The sequence below is a fragment of the Apis florea genome, unplaced genomic scaffold (genome assembly GCF_048593485.1).
Source record: "Apis florea isolate Af1SG1 unplaced genomic scaffold, ASM4859348v1 contig_2201_pilon, whole genome shotgun sequence".
Classification (NCBI taxonomy): Eukaryota; Metazoa; Arthropoda; class Insecta; order Hymenoptera; family Apidae; genus Apis; species Apis florea.
This window is the reverse complement of record NW_028256542.1, coordinates 1,230,227-1,245,940: the sequence shown is the minus strand read 5'-3', so window position 1 is coordinate 1,245,940 and position 15,714 is coordinate 1,230,227. Positions and strand designations below refer to the sequence as shown.

Genomic DNA, 15,714 nt, shown 5'->3' with positions numbered 1-15,714 from the left:
ATACGGTCGTATAATGCGTCTTTAGCGTCTTAATGATCTCTAAACGCAACGATAAATTGTGACTTTTACGACGCTAAACGTCATGACACGTCATCCCCATTGAATTTATCGTGTTACAACGTACGTAAGGCTCGTACGCGCGAGTGAAAACGCTAAATCGATATTTATTCAAATGAGAAACAAGAGGAAATATGAGGAAAAACGAAGAATTTTGAATCAAATTTATAAAATCGAATATATATAGTTAATATAGTAACGAAGATTTCTGTAGACGGTGCAGCAATCGATCTAGTTACTTTCCTCCCCTCCCCCTCCCCTCTCTACTAATTTAATCTAAATTAACATTGTGACGTCAAGTTGCCAGACAATCGCGGATCTAATTGGAAGGAAACGCTTATTTTCACATACACGCATTTTTATCACATACTAGCATTAGCATAACAAATAAAAATTCGTTTACTTCTCGTAATAAATTAATATAATAATAATAACTCAAATAATTGATAATAAGTTTCGAAAATTACAGTTCTGCGTATCTACGTAAAATTGTCAACAAAGCCTCTGAAGTAGAGATAAGCGGTTTCCCAGCGAAGGACCCCTCTTGCCCCTGCGCCACCACTTTTTTTCCAACGGTGAAACGGAACCGTATCTCGATGACACACGATACTCCTCTACTTTCTTTTGCTTCGAACTTGTGCGCAGCCGTCCGTCATTGTTTACTCTCTAAAACCCACGACACATATTATATACATAATGCATACGCGTGTATTCGTTCGACAGATTGACGGATTCGAGGACAAACTACGGTCTCCGTCATTGTAAGAGTTCAATTCCGCTACGTATTTCTCCTTACGTTCCACGTATACGTATACTTATCTTTGTGCAATCACGGAAAACGGCCGAGGCACGCTTGAGAACAAGAAAGTTCCATTTCCTATTTGCCCGCGCCGTACGGATCCGCTCCCTCGTTGTTTCGCGATTTGCATCGGACTACAATGCGCCGCATGCTGTTTCGTTTCGTATGCGGCTTCGTCGCGCGTACGCGACCTGCCCGGGTTCGCACGACAACGATTCCCATATCAGATATTCATCTCTCGTATGCCGGTTAACCGCCGTCGAACGCGACACCGTACTGCGATTCTTCGTGTATATTATGTTGGTATAATTTGAGGAATGGACGGCTCGTGATGGAAACGTGGGTTTGGATGGCGGATTGTTCCGGGCCTCGAACACGGTTTTGTTACACACACGCATATATATATATATATATGGTTTTTGTTTAACGAAGACGCGTATGACGTATAGGTTATACGGATCGATGTAAGAGTAGGTGGTAGTTTACCGCTGCTATATAAATGTGAAATACGAAAAGATTGGGAATGGCTGTTATAACTATACATCAGCGTGGAATTTTTTTTTAACATTTTTACTTATTAAGAAAAGATATACTGTTTCGCTAAGGCAACGTTAGAAGATTTAGAAGTTTCGATAAGATTTCACAGATTTCTGCGTAAATGGAGGGGGGAGGAGGAGGGAACCAGAGTGAAAATTGTTTACGTAAGACCGTACACACTCTGTTGGAAGGTATAGATGTTATCTGGTGGTTGATTAGGCATGCTATTGGTGGGAACGATGTGCCACGAGTTTCACTTTTGTTGTTCACCCGTGTACTGTGGAGAAAACTCTTTTTGCCAGGAAAATGCGAATAAATTATAGATCTCTGGATCTCTTGAAAGTTCGTTCGTTTAATTTCGGTTCGTGGTAAAACAAGCGAGGAAGTGATATTTTTTTTTTTTTTTTTTTATCGACCAGCTTTCTTGCAACGTGATTAGATTTGGGCGGTCAGAGGGTTCGAGTAGAGCACACATTTTATACCGCGCGCAATCGCTTCCTTGTTATCCGAACGAAAACGAACGTGAGAATCGTAACTAATTGTACATTGTGCAAACGCGACGGAAGAAGGCCGTGCGTGAAAAGTTAACGGCCTTGTAACGAAAGATTAACTTACCGGAACATTTTGCAAAATACAATTACAGAACTTCTAACAATTGTTGCTTCTTTCCCTCCTCGCTTTCGATTCTTGCGCAAATTACGATTGGGAAATTTTATTTGTACAAATGTTCCTCCGCGACCTTGCACAAGTATCAAACGTATATTTTCCACGCGTTGTAAAAAAAAAAAAAAAAAAGAAAGAGAACGAAACCTTTCCCCTCTCTTTACGTAATCATTGCCGAAGTATTATTATCACTTGTTTATAAATACATCTGTTCGAAATATCGCGCAATTATTAATTAAGTATTATTTATCGATTCTTAAACTCTCTCGTCGATCCTGTCAAAACTTAACGAAGGGAAATTTGACGAATGCAGAGAACGCGTATCGTTATACCGGTAACCGCAAGTGAAACAAAAGTCGCCCTTCTGCTTAACGCGCCATAAATGGAACCGATTTCGCGGCCGAAACCGCAATTGGGACGATCGTAAATGAAGCGACACCGTTTTCTCCTCGCCTATTCGACTTTGCAAAAGCGAATACGAGGTTGGTTGGGCAAAGTGAAAGGGCAAAGTAGTACATCGGCCTGCTCGAAATTTCTCGCTCGTATAATACGCATCCGAATTATCAAATATATGGAGAACGATTAATTTTCATTTTCGTATCGGAATAATTGTACGATCTCGACACGATTTTTCTTAATAGCTAGACGAACTTGTGACAATTCCTCTTACGATTTCATTCACGCAGACTTCTTTCTCTTATATATATATATATATATATATATATTCCTCGTGTTTTGATTTCGATACTTGATCGAAACCTTATTTCCATCGCCCTTTCACAAATTCAAATCTTCTTTCCCCCATCGTGGGAATCTTCGCAACTATCCTTTCACCGCGTATAATATACCAGCTCGAACGAAACCGTTCCATCGACCCCTCCTCACTCTCACTTTTCCAAACAAATACGGTTCGTGCCTCCTCCCCTCCCTTTTATCAGCCCTCCTGTATGATAGGCGCCTGTAACCCCGGCTGTCGTTGGCCAACGAAGAGCGAAAGGTGGTACAAGGCCGGGGTCAGGATATCGGGGGAAAGGTAGTAGCAGCGTCCTCCTCTGTTCGAGCGAGGCCTGGGCCGCTATCACCGTGTACTATGACGTGATACATGACGCGGGCCGCGATAATAATCGTCGAATGGCATTCGAAGCCCCTCGAGCAGCGATGTTCCGTGCGAGTGGCCACGAGGAGGAGGGGAGTAAACCCCTGGCCAAGGACTCGTTATCGGCGCTGTTCATCCGCATAATCTGGCCCCTCGATAACCTATGACCGCGTAATTTATCGACAGACGGCGCTCGATAATTTTTTTCTCTTCTCGTCTCTCCTTTTTTCCCCACGACGATATTTTTCTCATATGTCGACAATCAATATGTCGTCTGGAACGTTGAGCCACGGTGTTCTGGCGAATTTTGAATTTCACGAGCGTTTCAATGTGCCATTTTATCTTTTGACACATTTTAAACAAAGATCTTGTGAAGGAATCTTATTGATAAGTGGAATGGAATCGAGAAAATGGTGTATTTGCAGCCGTTTTTAATTGATTATCGATTTTGCTACTCGGATCGGCGTAATCCGGTATGCGGTGGATACGAGACGACTCAATAAATTCGTTCGGGATCGTGGAAAATATAAAGAGGCGTTCACGGTCCGGCGAGCCCGATACGGTATCGATATGGTTATTGTTGCCGGATTTCTTTTCCACCGACCGTGACTTATCCCCGGATTCCGGCTTCCTGGACCCGAGCTCCATTGTCGATCGGCCAATTCTCAGAGAATCGATCGATCTTATCTTTACGGACTCGAAAGCATTTGGACGATTGGCATTTATTTATTCGAATGTATGTACCTTCGCGTCCAACTTGTCGATCGATCAATTACAGATACTCGAATCTATTAAGCGTCCGCGTTGCATTCCATCCAAAGTGTAACAATCGCATGGATTAAATTTCGAAGTTTTCAAAAATTACCAAAAATCCTTCTCTCAGCTGGGTGAACCAGCTTGCGAATTATCGTACCGTGATCTCGCAAAAACAAAGCGAACAAAATCCGCCTAATTCGCCGTGTTAATACCAGAAAAAAGCCATACCATATCTCCTCGAGCTTCTTCCTATTCCTTTATCCCCGCAAGAAACGCCATAATTCGAATCAACGTGATTCGTCCAACAAACAGGAAGGAAGAAAGGGGGAGGGAGAAACGAAAGGGTTAATACGCTACTCGTCGAAGCTAACAAACTCGAATTTTTTTTTTTTTACCAGAAGACCAACACACACAAGCTCCCTTTCTCTCATTCATAATCTTCCAGCAGGTCGTTATCGTTTGGCCAGTCAATCTGTCCGTTCGTTTCTCTCCCTCCTCCTCTTTTCTTTTTTCTTTTTTTCGCTCGGATTCGTCGCGGACCGATGTATTCAGATGAGTTTCGCCCGACCTTGAAACCGTAAGGTCATCGAACTACGGGGTCCAGCAAGGGGCACTTTGAAGTCTCTGAACCAGCGTCGTCGTGTCTCGCCTCGCCTCGCCTCATCTCTCGCATCACCTAACCTGAACTTGCCTCGGTGGTCCCGCCGAGTTAGTTGGTGGCTGCACACGTACGCTCTCCCGCACTGGGGCTGCTATGAAGTTTCTCGACCTTTCGATCCTTTCGTTGGCCGTTGAACCGGAAGATGATCCGTCGAAAATTCGAGGCGTTCTTTTCTTTTCTTTTTTTGTTTTTTTTTTTTTGGAAATTGAACACGGTAAGGAATATATAACAATAGGAGGAGAGACGGAGGCGGTTAGGATTTGTTACTCCCTTCGAAAGGATGTAAAAATATTTTACGTACGCAGGTATTCGAGCTTATCGTATTTATGGAGATTTGTTTTTACGAAGATAAAGGTAGGATGAAGTAGATATGTTGAACAGGTTAGGTTAGATGTTCTAGCTTATTATGATTCTAATGTGTAGGAGTTTGTGCAACGTGTCTCCCCTTTGGTGTATTCTTCTTGAGCGTAGGTTGAAAATTGTAAAGCGATGTCGTTCGTTTGCATGAAGTTGAGGATGAAGTTCTTCTTGAAGCGTAATTTCATTCTGAGTAGGAGGGAATTTTTTTTTTATTTTTCATTTCTCTTCTCTTTTGTAAAACGTTGAAACGCCGGTTTCAATTCCCTTCCTGGGATAGGGTTACTTAATTAACTTCCAAAGGATTGGAATTTATTTTCAATCGAAAAGGGTCAGCAATCTTTCTAATCCTTTTTTTTCATAAGATTTTTTTTTTTACGAATTCTTCTAATATCCGATCCTACACGCGAGACATCCTCTTCGAAAGATCGTCAAACACGATACAGAGGATATATTTCACCGATCACTTTCTATCGATCTAAGATGATAAGTGTGTGCAACTTGTGTGTAGGGATAAATTCGATACGCGCTCATAAATTCAATTTTATCGAAAGACGCAAAGAAACTCGTGAAAACGAACGATAGTACGCGCAGAGAGAATTACAATTACTTTAAAAATTAATTTTAAATATAGTTACAAACAAGTGCGGCGAGATTTCGAATCTCATTTGTTCGAACCTACGATACGCTCGATCCCATCGCTATAGCTGCGGCTTAACGATTCTGTAAAGGCTACCACTATTTGTCGAATTGAATCACGTTAATCCATTCGTGATTCCGCGATCGAATTGCGGCACGATAGTCTCGAAGGATCCAGGAGCAGATCCTTAGATCGACTCGTGGTGAACACTCGTTAAGAACATTCCTAAGGGGACCGATCCCCCGCTTCTGTCCCTTCGAAAGCTGAGCTCCGGATACGATCTGGTAGTTAGACGGTAGTTCTCGAGCTCGATCTCGCACAATGCAGCCGTGATTTGTCGACTTTGGACGAGATCAATGTGCGCTGTGTGTACGCGCAATCAACCTGGCTACATTGCCGTGTATAAGCCGATTCGAAAAATCCTCTCCAGCTAATTAAAGGAGCGGAGAGTGAGTGAGTGAGTGAGAGAGAGAGAGAGAGTTGTGCAACGCTTGCAGTACGAGGTATTTCCAGAGAGGGAACAGGACGACTTTCCTCCGAGTCCTGTTTGTTCTCGTTCGTGTTCTTTTCTTCTTTATGTATATTTGTCGAACACTTTTGTTTGTTGAAACTGCGTTTGAACATTCGTTTTACTTGGATTTTATGAATGGAGGTACGTTTACGTTTCACTTTGACGAGGAATAAAAGATTTGAGAAATATGTACTATTTTATTTATAATATTATCTCAAGTACTAAGAAATGGTGGGGATAGCTCGTAATATTATCCAATAACAGGATCACTTAACAAATGTTCCATGTACTATTTCATTTTTTTCACAATTTCTGAACGAATGTTTTCGAAAGAATCGAGACTCTATACTTTTTATACTTTTTTACGTAGTTCGAATCGATCGAAAAATAATTCCAAAATTATATGTTACGTTGCGTATCGACACTCCGTATAATATATGTCTCAAGAAATGGTGGGGATGGCTCGCAGCCAATAACCGGATCACTTAACAAACGTTCGACCAGAGCTCCCTCTTTATCTTGGCGACGAAACTAACCTATTCTCGCGTACGCGCGAGATAGAGGTTAGGTCGACACGCCCGCTAACTCATTGCCGGGTAAACGCGTAGGTATTGCACGAGAGGGCATACTTCGATTCACTTCGAGTCTATACGCCGAGTCGGCCGCTATCTTAGGCAATTGTGTCCACACGAGGGAACAGGCGACAAGTCAGCTAGTGCGACACAACCAGATCTCGCGCCTTTCCGCGATTTTCTGCTCTTAGGCGTGTCGGTGGCCGATAGTATGCCGACAAATCGCCGCGGCCATTGTGATATCCTTGTCAAACTACCGTTCCGTGGGTTTTCGTTCGATCGCGTGGAATGAAGCACTTGGGCGTTCGGCTGTAACTTTGACAGATAAGATCTGGACTCGCCTGTTGCCGTTCGCAATTTTTTCCCCCTCTAGACTATTTTAGTAGCCTCCAGACTTGTCGTTTCGAAGTGGGTGTTAATGGAATTCCACGTTTTTCCCGCCGTTTCTTAAAGCGACGTTTTAATAGAGCGGTCTTGGCCGATCGCGCGGACAGTTTTTACTGTCGTATAAAACATTTCTGAAACTTTTACGTCGTAAACGGTGATTTACTCGCCGCGCTCGAGGTAGGTGTTGAAGGAATTATAAGCTTTCCCCCCCCCCCCCTTCCCAACCGATCCTTTATTCGCGTTCAAGAAACGAATAGGCGTTCGCCCTCTTAAAAATTCCTAATATACTATATATCAATTTTTCAATAACGATGATTTCGCACGTCACATTTCGATACATTTACTTTCGAAGATCGAACACGTTGCCCTCAATCTTCCGATCAATCGAAACTCGAAAGATATTATATACAGGATGTATTATTTAATTTCTCCTTATATTATAATCGTGCAGAATTTTTCATCGCGCGTTTAACCCGAGGCCTATCTAAAATATTTGAGAATCCGTATTTATTGGGTTATAACTCGGCCCGGCTACTCAATCTGATAATTGAAGGTGGCCGGCCATTGCTCGTGGCTCGATCGGCGGAGCCGGATGGCCGGGTCGATCGCGTAGCAGTCCGGTTGAAGTTGGAGCCGGTTTCGCGCATTGCTACCGTACTAAAATATTGTTCGCCGTGGGTGGCTTTATGGGGTTCGCTGATGTAAGGCCCTTTCCGATTCCCTCTCTTGTCAGATACAAACTTATTGATAGTTGCAGCGTTGTAGTCTACCGGCCTGTATCTTGGCTGGTATGCCACGGCTATCGCCGCGCAGCCCGGGCTACGGCGCACACCGGAGGGGGGAGAGAGAGAGAGAAGGAGGGATTGAGAGAGAAAGAAAGGGTGTCGTGGCGAGATAGAAGCGGGGCTGCGCGGCCTATGCACCGCCACCACGATACCGAACTGAATTTATACCCTCGATCCTGGCACCTACTCGTCCTTCGAACGTCCTGACAAGGCTTTTGTCTCGATTCGAGCAAGCTGGGAGCGTTACCTTAGAGCGTTCACTTTGCTAGCGCTATGTTACTATATTGGGTAAGTGAGTTGTTGCTTATTGTCCTCGCTTCTTGGAGTAACGGAAGATATTTATGCCTCTGGATTGTATATAAATTGTGCACGGTTTAACTACGTAACACGATCGCTTGAATTGTTTTCGTTAATGGCGAATGAATGAAGAGAGAATGATTTTTATTTTTTTTTTTTTTTTTTTTTTTTTTTGGTAATAAAGGAATGATATTCGTAGATCAATGGATGAAGAAATTGATGAAGCGATATTGAAAGAGGATAGAAATGTAAAGATAAAATGGAGGAGAATAAAAAATGGATACGGATGTTCATCTAATAAAGAGTTTTTTGAGTGATAGGATACGTAAAATGATAATTGTAAAAATATTAAGATTCTTGAATTAAGTAGAGAATTAACTCTTATCTCGAAACATGTATAAAATATCTCTTAACATCTTTTAAAATATTAGTTCGCTCTATATTAAGAAATTAAACGAGTGATTGCTACAAGATCTTCGATCAAAAGGATGAAAATTGTCGATTATCTTGTTTCGAATCTTATCTACCAGCGTAGCATCTCGAGGGGAATTCCTCTACAAATCGTTCAATCCCTTCTTTAAATTTCGCTGACGACCGTTATAAAATTCTTGCACGATACGAGAATTGCTAAATTACGTTTATCCGCCATTCGAATGCGGTTTCGCGGCATTTCTTATCCAAAAGGGAGGAGGAGAAAGATTAAAAATGGTAGACCACTAATGAACATTCCTATTAATTCCAAGATAAAATGGAATGTAAACGAGTGGCCGGCGAATGAACGACATTAATTTCGCCGAACAAATGATGCTAATTTCACCAGCATTTGCAGTTTCAACCGGTAGCCCCTCATAAACGTACGAACCTCGTTTCGCCACTATTCATCATAAAAGACAAATTACCCCGTCCCGCCCTCGGTTAAATGCCCTGTCCACGAAGAAAAAGGGCTCGAGGTTCACTGAAAAGGTCCGCTGCCTCTGAATAAATTCGCCGCAAACTCGATTACAGTAATCATCCGCGTCCTCGTAATTAGAACTCCTAAAATAGCTGCACAGTCGCTGCCTTTTTAAATTATAAACGGGGAAAATTCATTTGATAGGTTGCTTAAATATCCTGTTTACAAGCGAAATTGACGAACACTACCAAATTTACGTAATTTCGAATAATATCGAATAAAAAAATAAAATTCGCATTAAATAAGTATTTATACGCATCGTAGTGAGTATAGGTATTAAGTATTTAATTACGTAACAAATGGCCTTTTGATGGACGAGACAGAACATTTAAAATATTCACACGCACGAGTCAAGATTTTCCTTTTTTTTCTTTCGATATATTCACGCGATTTCTTATTGAAAAACTATTAAATCGGAAATGATAATATATCGGAGACGAATAATGATGATTTTATTTTAATTCAATGAAAATCGATCGATGCATTCAAAATATTCATCGAATATATGTATTTGTATATAATTTCAATTTCAAAGACCATCGATATTATCGATTATTGAAAAGATTTTTTACTTGAAAATTAATCATTGAATTATAAGAAAATCATTTGAATTAATTAAAAGCATGTATCTTACCAATTTTATAGAAATTGTAGTTGAAGATTATATGGAATCATCGAAGACTTGAAATTTTTCAATATGGAGTTTTTCCATTGGACGTGAAAAAAATGGCGTACAAAAGTATCACACACATACTACACACATACTTCAAGACTTATTTGACAAATAAATCTTTAAGAGATACTGTAATTCACCACTGATAATGCTATCATTCAACCGTTTTCCACTCACATCGCAATGCCAATCACAACAAACGTAACACAAAGCAGAATCAAAAAAGACGCAAGGGCCGTTGAACGATAAGCGAACCGTTCGTCTCACTAGATCGATCGAAATTAATTAAAGTAAATCGTTGATTCGTGTATCCTCGATGCGCATCGGCGTGCCGAACCGGTCGGTGTATTCGAACGAACGTTGTACGCAGAAACGACAGCGAATCCATGATGAACGAATCACGCGGTTGAAGGAACGTGACAAGCCATATTTGTTTTATACGGCATACTGGTAAATGATAAACGAGCATGCGCGATTAGGCAAAAGGAATAGATTCCGGTTGCGCGCGCAATCATGGCACGGGCGCATGCGCAATTTTTATGGCTACACCCGTATTTTCGCGCGTATTATTTATGATCCGCCATTACGTGATCTCGCGATAAAGTTTCTTAAATAATTTATACGCTATACAATCGTTTTGTTCGTTTTATCGTAGCGTCTCGGGGTCGTGTCGTGAACGTACCGCTTCTAAGAAAATTGAATTTTTTTCGATCGTGCCGGATCGACTTCTGATCTAACCTTATTCGCGTACGATGTGAAGTGAAGTGAAATTTTTTCAACGACTCGTTACGAGCAAGAAGATGCCATGTTGAACGAGGGAAGGCAGAAACTTTCTTTAAGTGCTACTCATCTTTTTATCAACAATTACACGATGTCGAACGACTAATTGAAAAACATCGTTGCTTATGAAGCTGTTACAACTATGGATAATTAAGATTGAGGTTTGTTATAAAAATACATATTAATATTTTTGAAATCTTTAGAGATTACATAAATTACGGATTCTTTCCGTAAGAATTTTGCTATAGATATATTCATTATCAAAGAATCATGAAAATTATTGCAATTATAAATTGTTTAATTTGAAATTATTCAATATCAATCATTATTAAATATAAATGTATATTGAGTATCATATAAATATATTTTATAGATACTTATTCAAGTATTTGAAGGAAAATTAACATCTTTGAAAATCATTTTTGATTATCAATCGAAGATTATTACAATTAAAGATCATCTAGATTGTTTCAATCTTCTTGAAAGTTACATAACCTTATAAAAATGTAAAAAAAAAAGGCAAAAATTTTCATGGTTACGCGATAAATATTTCGTGAAATTGAATTTTTATCTAATATTTATTACATAAGATACATACACAATTTAGATTTTTTGAATCTAATTTTTTAAAAATTTCCAAACACATGGTGTAATAGCCAAGTTGCTTCTTTTTTTTACACAAATTCATTCATTAATCTTCTTATATGACATGTTTCATTACCTTTTCTTTACGTATCGTATAATATAAGATACCATAACCAATCTTCTCCTTAACAACACCGTCAGGTTCGTTTTCTACATTTTTGCAGACACCTTTAATAAACAATTAAATATTTTTACCCAATGCAATTCGTTAATATCCTTTTCTCCACCATGACTAAGGCAAAAATCTCGCAGCACAAATGTTTCGAAGTTACGAACGAGCACGTTTCAGCTCGACCATCGAGAAAATATTAAATATCGCACTTGGGCGAAGTTTACGTCCCTTCTCGGTGAACTGGCAATTAACTTTTTCAATTACACGCAACCTGGCGTTCTTGTTGGGCGTGGGACTTGGTCGTACAATGAAATTTTGTTGTCTCATATACCGAACTAAACACGCAGATATACTTATTAAACTCTTTGCACACGTTATTTCGATTTTTGCGTTATTGTGTAACTGCATACTATATTTATACTTATGATGAGGTTAGGATTCGTACTTTCTCTCTCTCTCTCTCTCTCTCTTTTAGATATTTAAAATAAGATTCTAATTTTATATTTATATTCATATTATTGTTCTAATTTATTGAATAGATAGATTTGAGTTTAAATTTTCTTTTTATTAAGCGGAATTGAATTGAATTTTAATCATTGTCTCGTATATTTTCATCCATGATTAATTATTAACTAAGTTGAATGATTCATATTAAAATCATTTTATTCTTCGAAATTCACAACTTTTGAATCAGTTCTGAACCAGAATTTATTATTATAATCCACGATCCGAGAAAATTAAAGCTTGTTTATCCATAAAATGACTTGCTGCTTTATACATACCTGATATTTCATCACATACAAAAGATCATTAATTACGCAGAGGATTATAATCTTAGATAAAGTATCCCTTTCTTTGGCGTCTTAATTTTGCCAATCCAATACCTTACAATTCTATTATCAAGCGACTCATCCCGCGTAGATGATGCAACAAGAGAAACAAGAAATACGATGAGGGTAGACTCAAGGGAAAGAAAAGGGGAACGATTCTTTACAACTTCAGGTCAAGGATGTAATTAGTTACGGTTTTTTTGTTTGTCATTGCAATTTTTGATTTAATAGTAATAACTCTGCAACTACGGCACGATTTTTACCCTCGTATATGCAATGTAACTGAACAATTAATGGTCTCTTTTCAACTTATAATGAACCTAGCTATTTGTATTTTTCGAAATTGCATCAAATTATATAATAATGGCAAAAATATCTGATGAAAATTTAATTTTTGAAATTTTTATTAAAAGAAAAAAAACTTTCCATTATAATCAATCACCTTCCTTCTTTTCCAATCATTTTCAACTTTTCTTTGCAAGAGTGTTTCAAGCCTACGTTAATTTTCCAAAAAGCTCACGAATCATTTAACTTGGAAATCGCTTAAAAATAGCTTCAATTCATAATTTATCGTAGGGATTAACTGGGTGGACCGATAAACCCAGACCATTCCACAGATCTCACATACAAACGAGTCAATTAACCTTAATTGCCGCATAATCGTTTTAACCGTGCCCCGGACACGACTCATCTCTTTACGTATGCGTGCACGCTAATTATTCCGCGACGTAGCCGACTAGCAACGATAATTTCAGTAGAGGCGTCGCTATTCACGAGGCCAGGGCAACTCTATCGTGGCCTACGTTTACGACTTCTATATATATTCTATGTTTATTATTGGGTACGGTTTGCCGCCTTAAACCCGTGTGTCGTGCAGAATGTTAGCCGTGTTAATGGTAAATAAAGATGCATCGCTGGAATAAAGGACAACCTATATAACATATAAGTGATCTAAATAATTGTCGATTCTCGCGCAGCATTGAAGAAAAGAATTCGATATACGTAAAAAAATTGTGCTAAATATGTAACATCCAAATATCCCGTCGTAACGAAGATTCATTATTTTAATTAACACACGATATAAGCGAATACATTTTACATCTATTTGAATGAAATTGGCGAGAAACTATAATCGTGCAACTAGGCTTAGAATTTGCGCTTAGAAGCTCGCTTCAATTTCATTCAATGGATTGGTTCGTAAAAGGAAAGTGGACATTTTCCAACTCGAGGTCTCGTTTCACACCCCCCTGCGATTTCCATCGCGGCCGTCCCGAATTTCCACAGGCGGCTGCGTCGGTCCAAATTCCTCGAGAGACTAGAATTCTCGAAACAAGTGGTCGACCTTTCCTTTTTCAAATCGGCCCCCACCGCCGAGCTTCCACGAAAGTGGAAATCTTGCCGGACTCACCGTTCCACTTTCTAACCGATTTATCGAGCAACGATTCTCGTAATAAGCCTGCTCGTGGCTCTCCTTTACCGGATCGATCGCGTAATTTCGCATTGTCGTTTCGCAGCCGTCGTCCTCCATTCGTTTTTTCTCTCTCTCTCTCTCTCTCTCTCTTGCCGTTCGATCTTGGGAAACGCGTGTTTTCTTTCTGCGCTCGGATCCCATTACGCGAAATCCGATATCGGTGTATCCGTCCATCCGTGTGCGAAATCCTAATGGAAATCGACGATTAAACTGGATACGTAAAATTCTTCAGGATAAACGTGGAAGATTGATTAGTATTTCTTTTGCTCTCGATGTTCTTTACGGTTGCTCGAAAAATTTATCTGTTTCAACAAAAGGTTGTAATAATCTCCAATTTATTCTCTAACCTTTCGTCTCGTACATTTACGTACATCTACACACCTGTACATGGATATGCAATTTTCTCCAATGTGACGAGTGTTACGATAGTTTGAGGTTAATTTTCAATTACATTACACGTGTTTTGTGACACTCGATTTAATATGATATACAAAATACACGTGCTATATCGATCCAGTTTATATTAAAAACAACTAATTTATAACTGTATAATCAACTGACTAATCCCGTCAAAATTAAATCGCCATTACATTATTATAAAATAGACCAGTATTTCTCTCTCTCTCTCTCTCTCCTTTTCAATGTAAAATTCGCAGCAGAAACCAGCGTTTCGCGAAGATTATCGGTAGATCTCGCTCGAGGAAACACGGTATTTTTCCGCACGATTTCACGCCGAGTGGATAGAGTACACGGCCGGTGCTCGGGCCGTGCCTATTAGTTACTGTCGCAGAAATTAACGACGAATATATACGTCGTATATTAAACAGGGGACGGGGAAAGGACGGGGAAACCCATAACCGGAAACTTTTCCTTTAATTATGATTAAGTCGCTGTTACATTAACAAGTAGCCGGATCCATTTGACCCGGCGATATATTCGTTTCAACTAACTAGGAAAGATGCGATTTTTTTTATATATAAAGATAAAGTAACACTCCTTTACTACAAAATTACTACAGCATCGTGTATCATCGCGATCAAGCCTCCATTAATCTTTGTTTCTCCATCCTGGTTTGTCCATTTTACTTAGAACATTTTTCTTAACAATATTGTTATTTTCTCAAAAAAAGGAGTTGCTGTCTCTCTAAAGAGACAATTTTCCTCGATCTCTTTGAAAATTTACACGATCGAGGCCGGATTTCTCACGGACGTGGGCAAAGCCGGTGACCCAAACGTTTTGCACGCCTGTTCTATTGGGGGGGGTCTACGTTTCGCCACGGCTCAATTACGGCTTCATTACACGACTCGACGATCGACGATCGTCTTCATCAACGTGGCTTTATCGGGTCGTTAGCGACGTTGCGATCCTCGATGTCCCGATTTAACCCGGTGGCCCCTGCCCTCCCCTCTTTTAACGGTGCAACGGCCGTTTTTACGGTACCCAAGGGTACGTTTATCGATCGAGGCCGCTGCGGTTAAAAGTTGAATCTCCTCCTCGAGGGAGCTCCCTTTTGATTAGTAATAATCGAGTTCACCGCTCGTTAACTCGGGACTCCGTAGTTACTCGAGTTATATACGGCCTAGGAGAAGGCTTCTCGGGTAATGATCGAGTTGTAAATATTTCTGCCCGTGTTTGAAATACCGCGGCGCGAATAATACCTTCGTGGCGAAGTAAAGGAATTTTATTTTACGCAAATGAATAAATCGGGCGTGTACAACGCGCGTGTGTGTGTGTGTATTCACGTTGAAGAATTTCTAAATTTTATCACACAGAGAGATTGGTATGATTCTAAATTTTGTTTTCCTAAATTTAAATTAAGCAAAATTTAAAAGTACAGTTAAGAAAGAATTGGTATCGAGAATTCTTTGTTACGAATTTGAAATTTTGTAGAATGGAGGATAAAAGGATGATCGGAATTTTGTATAAATAATACAAACTTATCTTTGGATGGAATTCCATATATGAGTATTGTATTCGTAAATTTTCATCAAAACTCATTATTTCCTTGTATTTTGCGCATTCATTCGCTTTTCGACTCCCTTGTTGTTGTGAACCGACATGATGTACCGTGAATAAATCTACAATGCTCGTTGCAGCTGATTCAGCAACCAGGTTGTCTCTGTCTCTTTCTTC

At 39.7% G+C, this 15,714-nt stretch overlaps 2 long non-coding RNA genes across 6 annotated transcripts in view; one reads left to right on the top strand and one right to left on the bottom strand.

The window, feature by feature from the left end:
• Window positions 1-460: 460 nt before the first annotated feature.
• On the bottom strand, window positions 461-10,011 carry LOC147658524 (uncharacterized). The gene is made up of 2 exons (XR_015295179.1): window positions 9,705-10,011; window positions 461-723 (listed from the first exon to the last, which is right to left on the bottom strand). It is a non-coding gene; the product is annotated as an uncharacterized LOC147658524 (long non-coding RNA).
• A 111-nt stretch (window positions 10,012-10,122) lies between these two features.
• LOC116413927 (uncharacterized) overlaps window positions 10,123-15,714 on the top strand; it is an 87,932-nt gene continuing 82,340 nt past the window's right edge. For all 5 annotated transcript variants that reach the window (XR_015295163.1, XR_015295170.1, XR_015295173.1 and 2 more), the window contains exon 1: window positions 10,123-10,684. This is a non-coding gene — a long non-coding RNA (uncharacterized LOC116413927). The remainder of the gene's footprint in view (window positions 10,685-15,714) is intronic.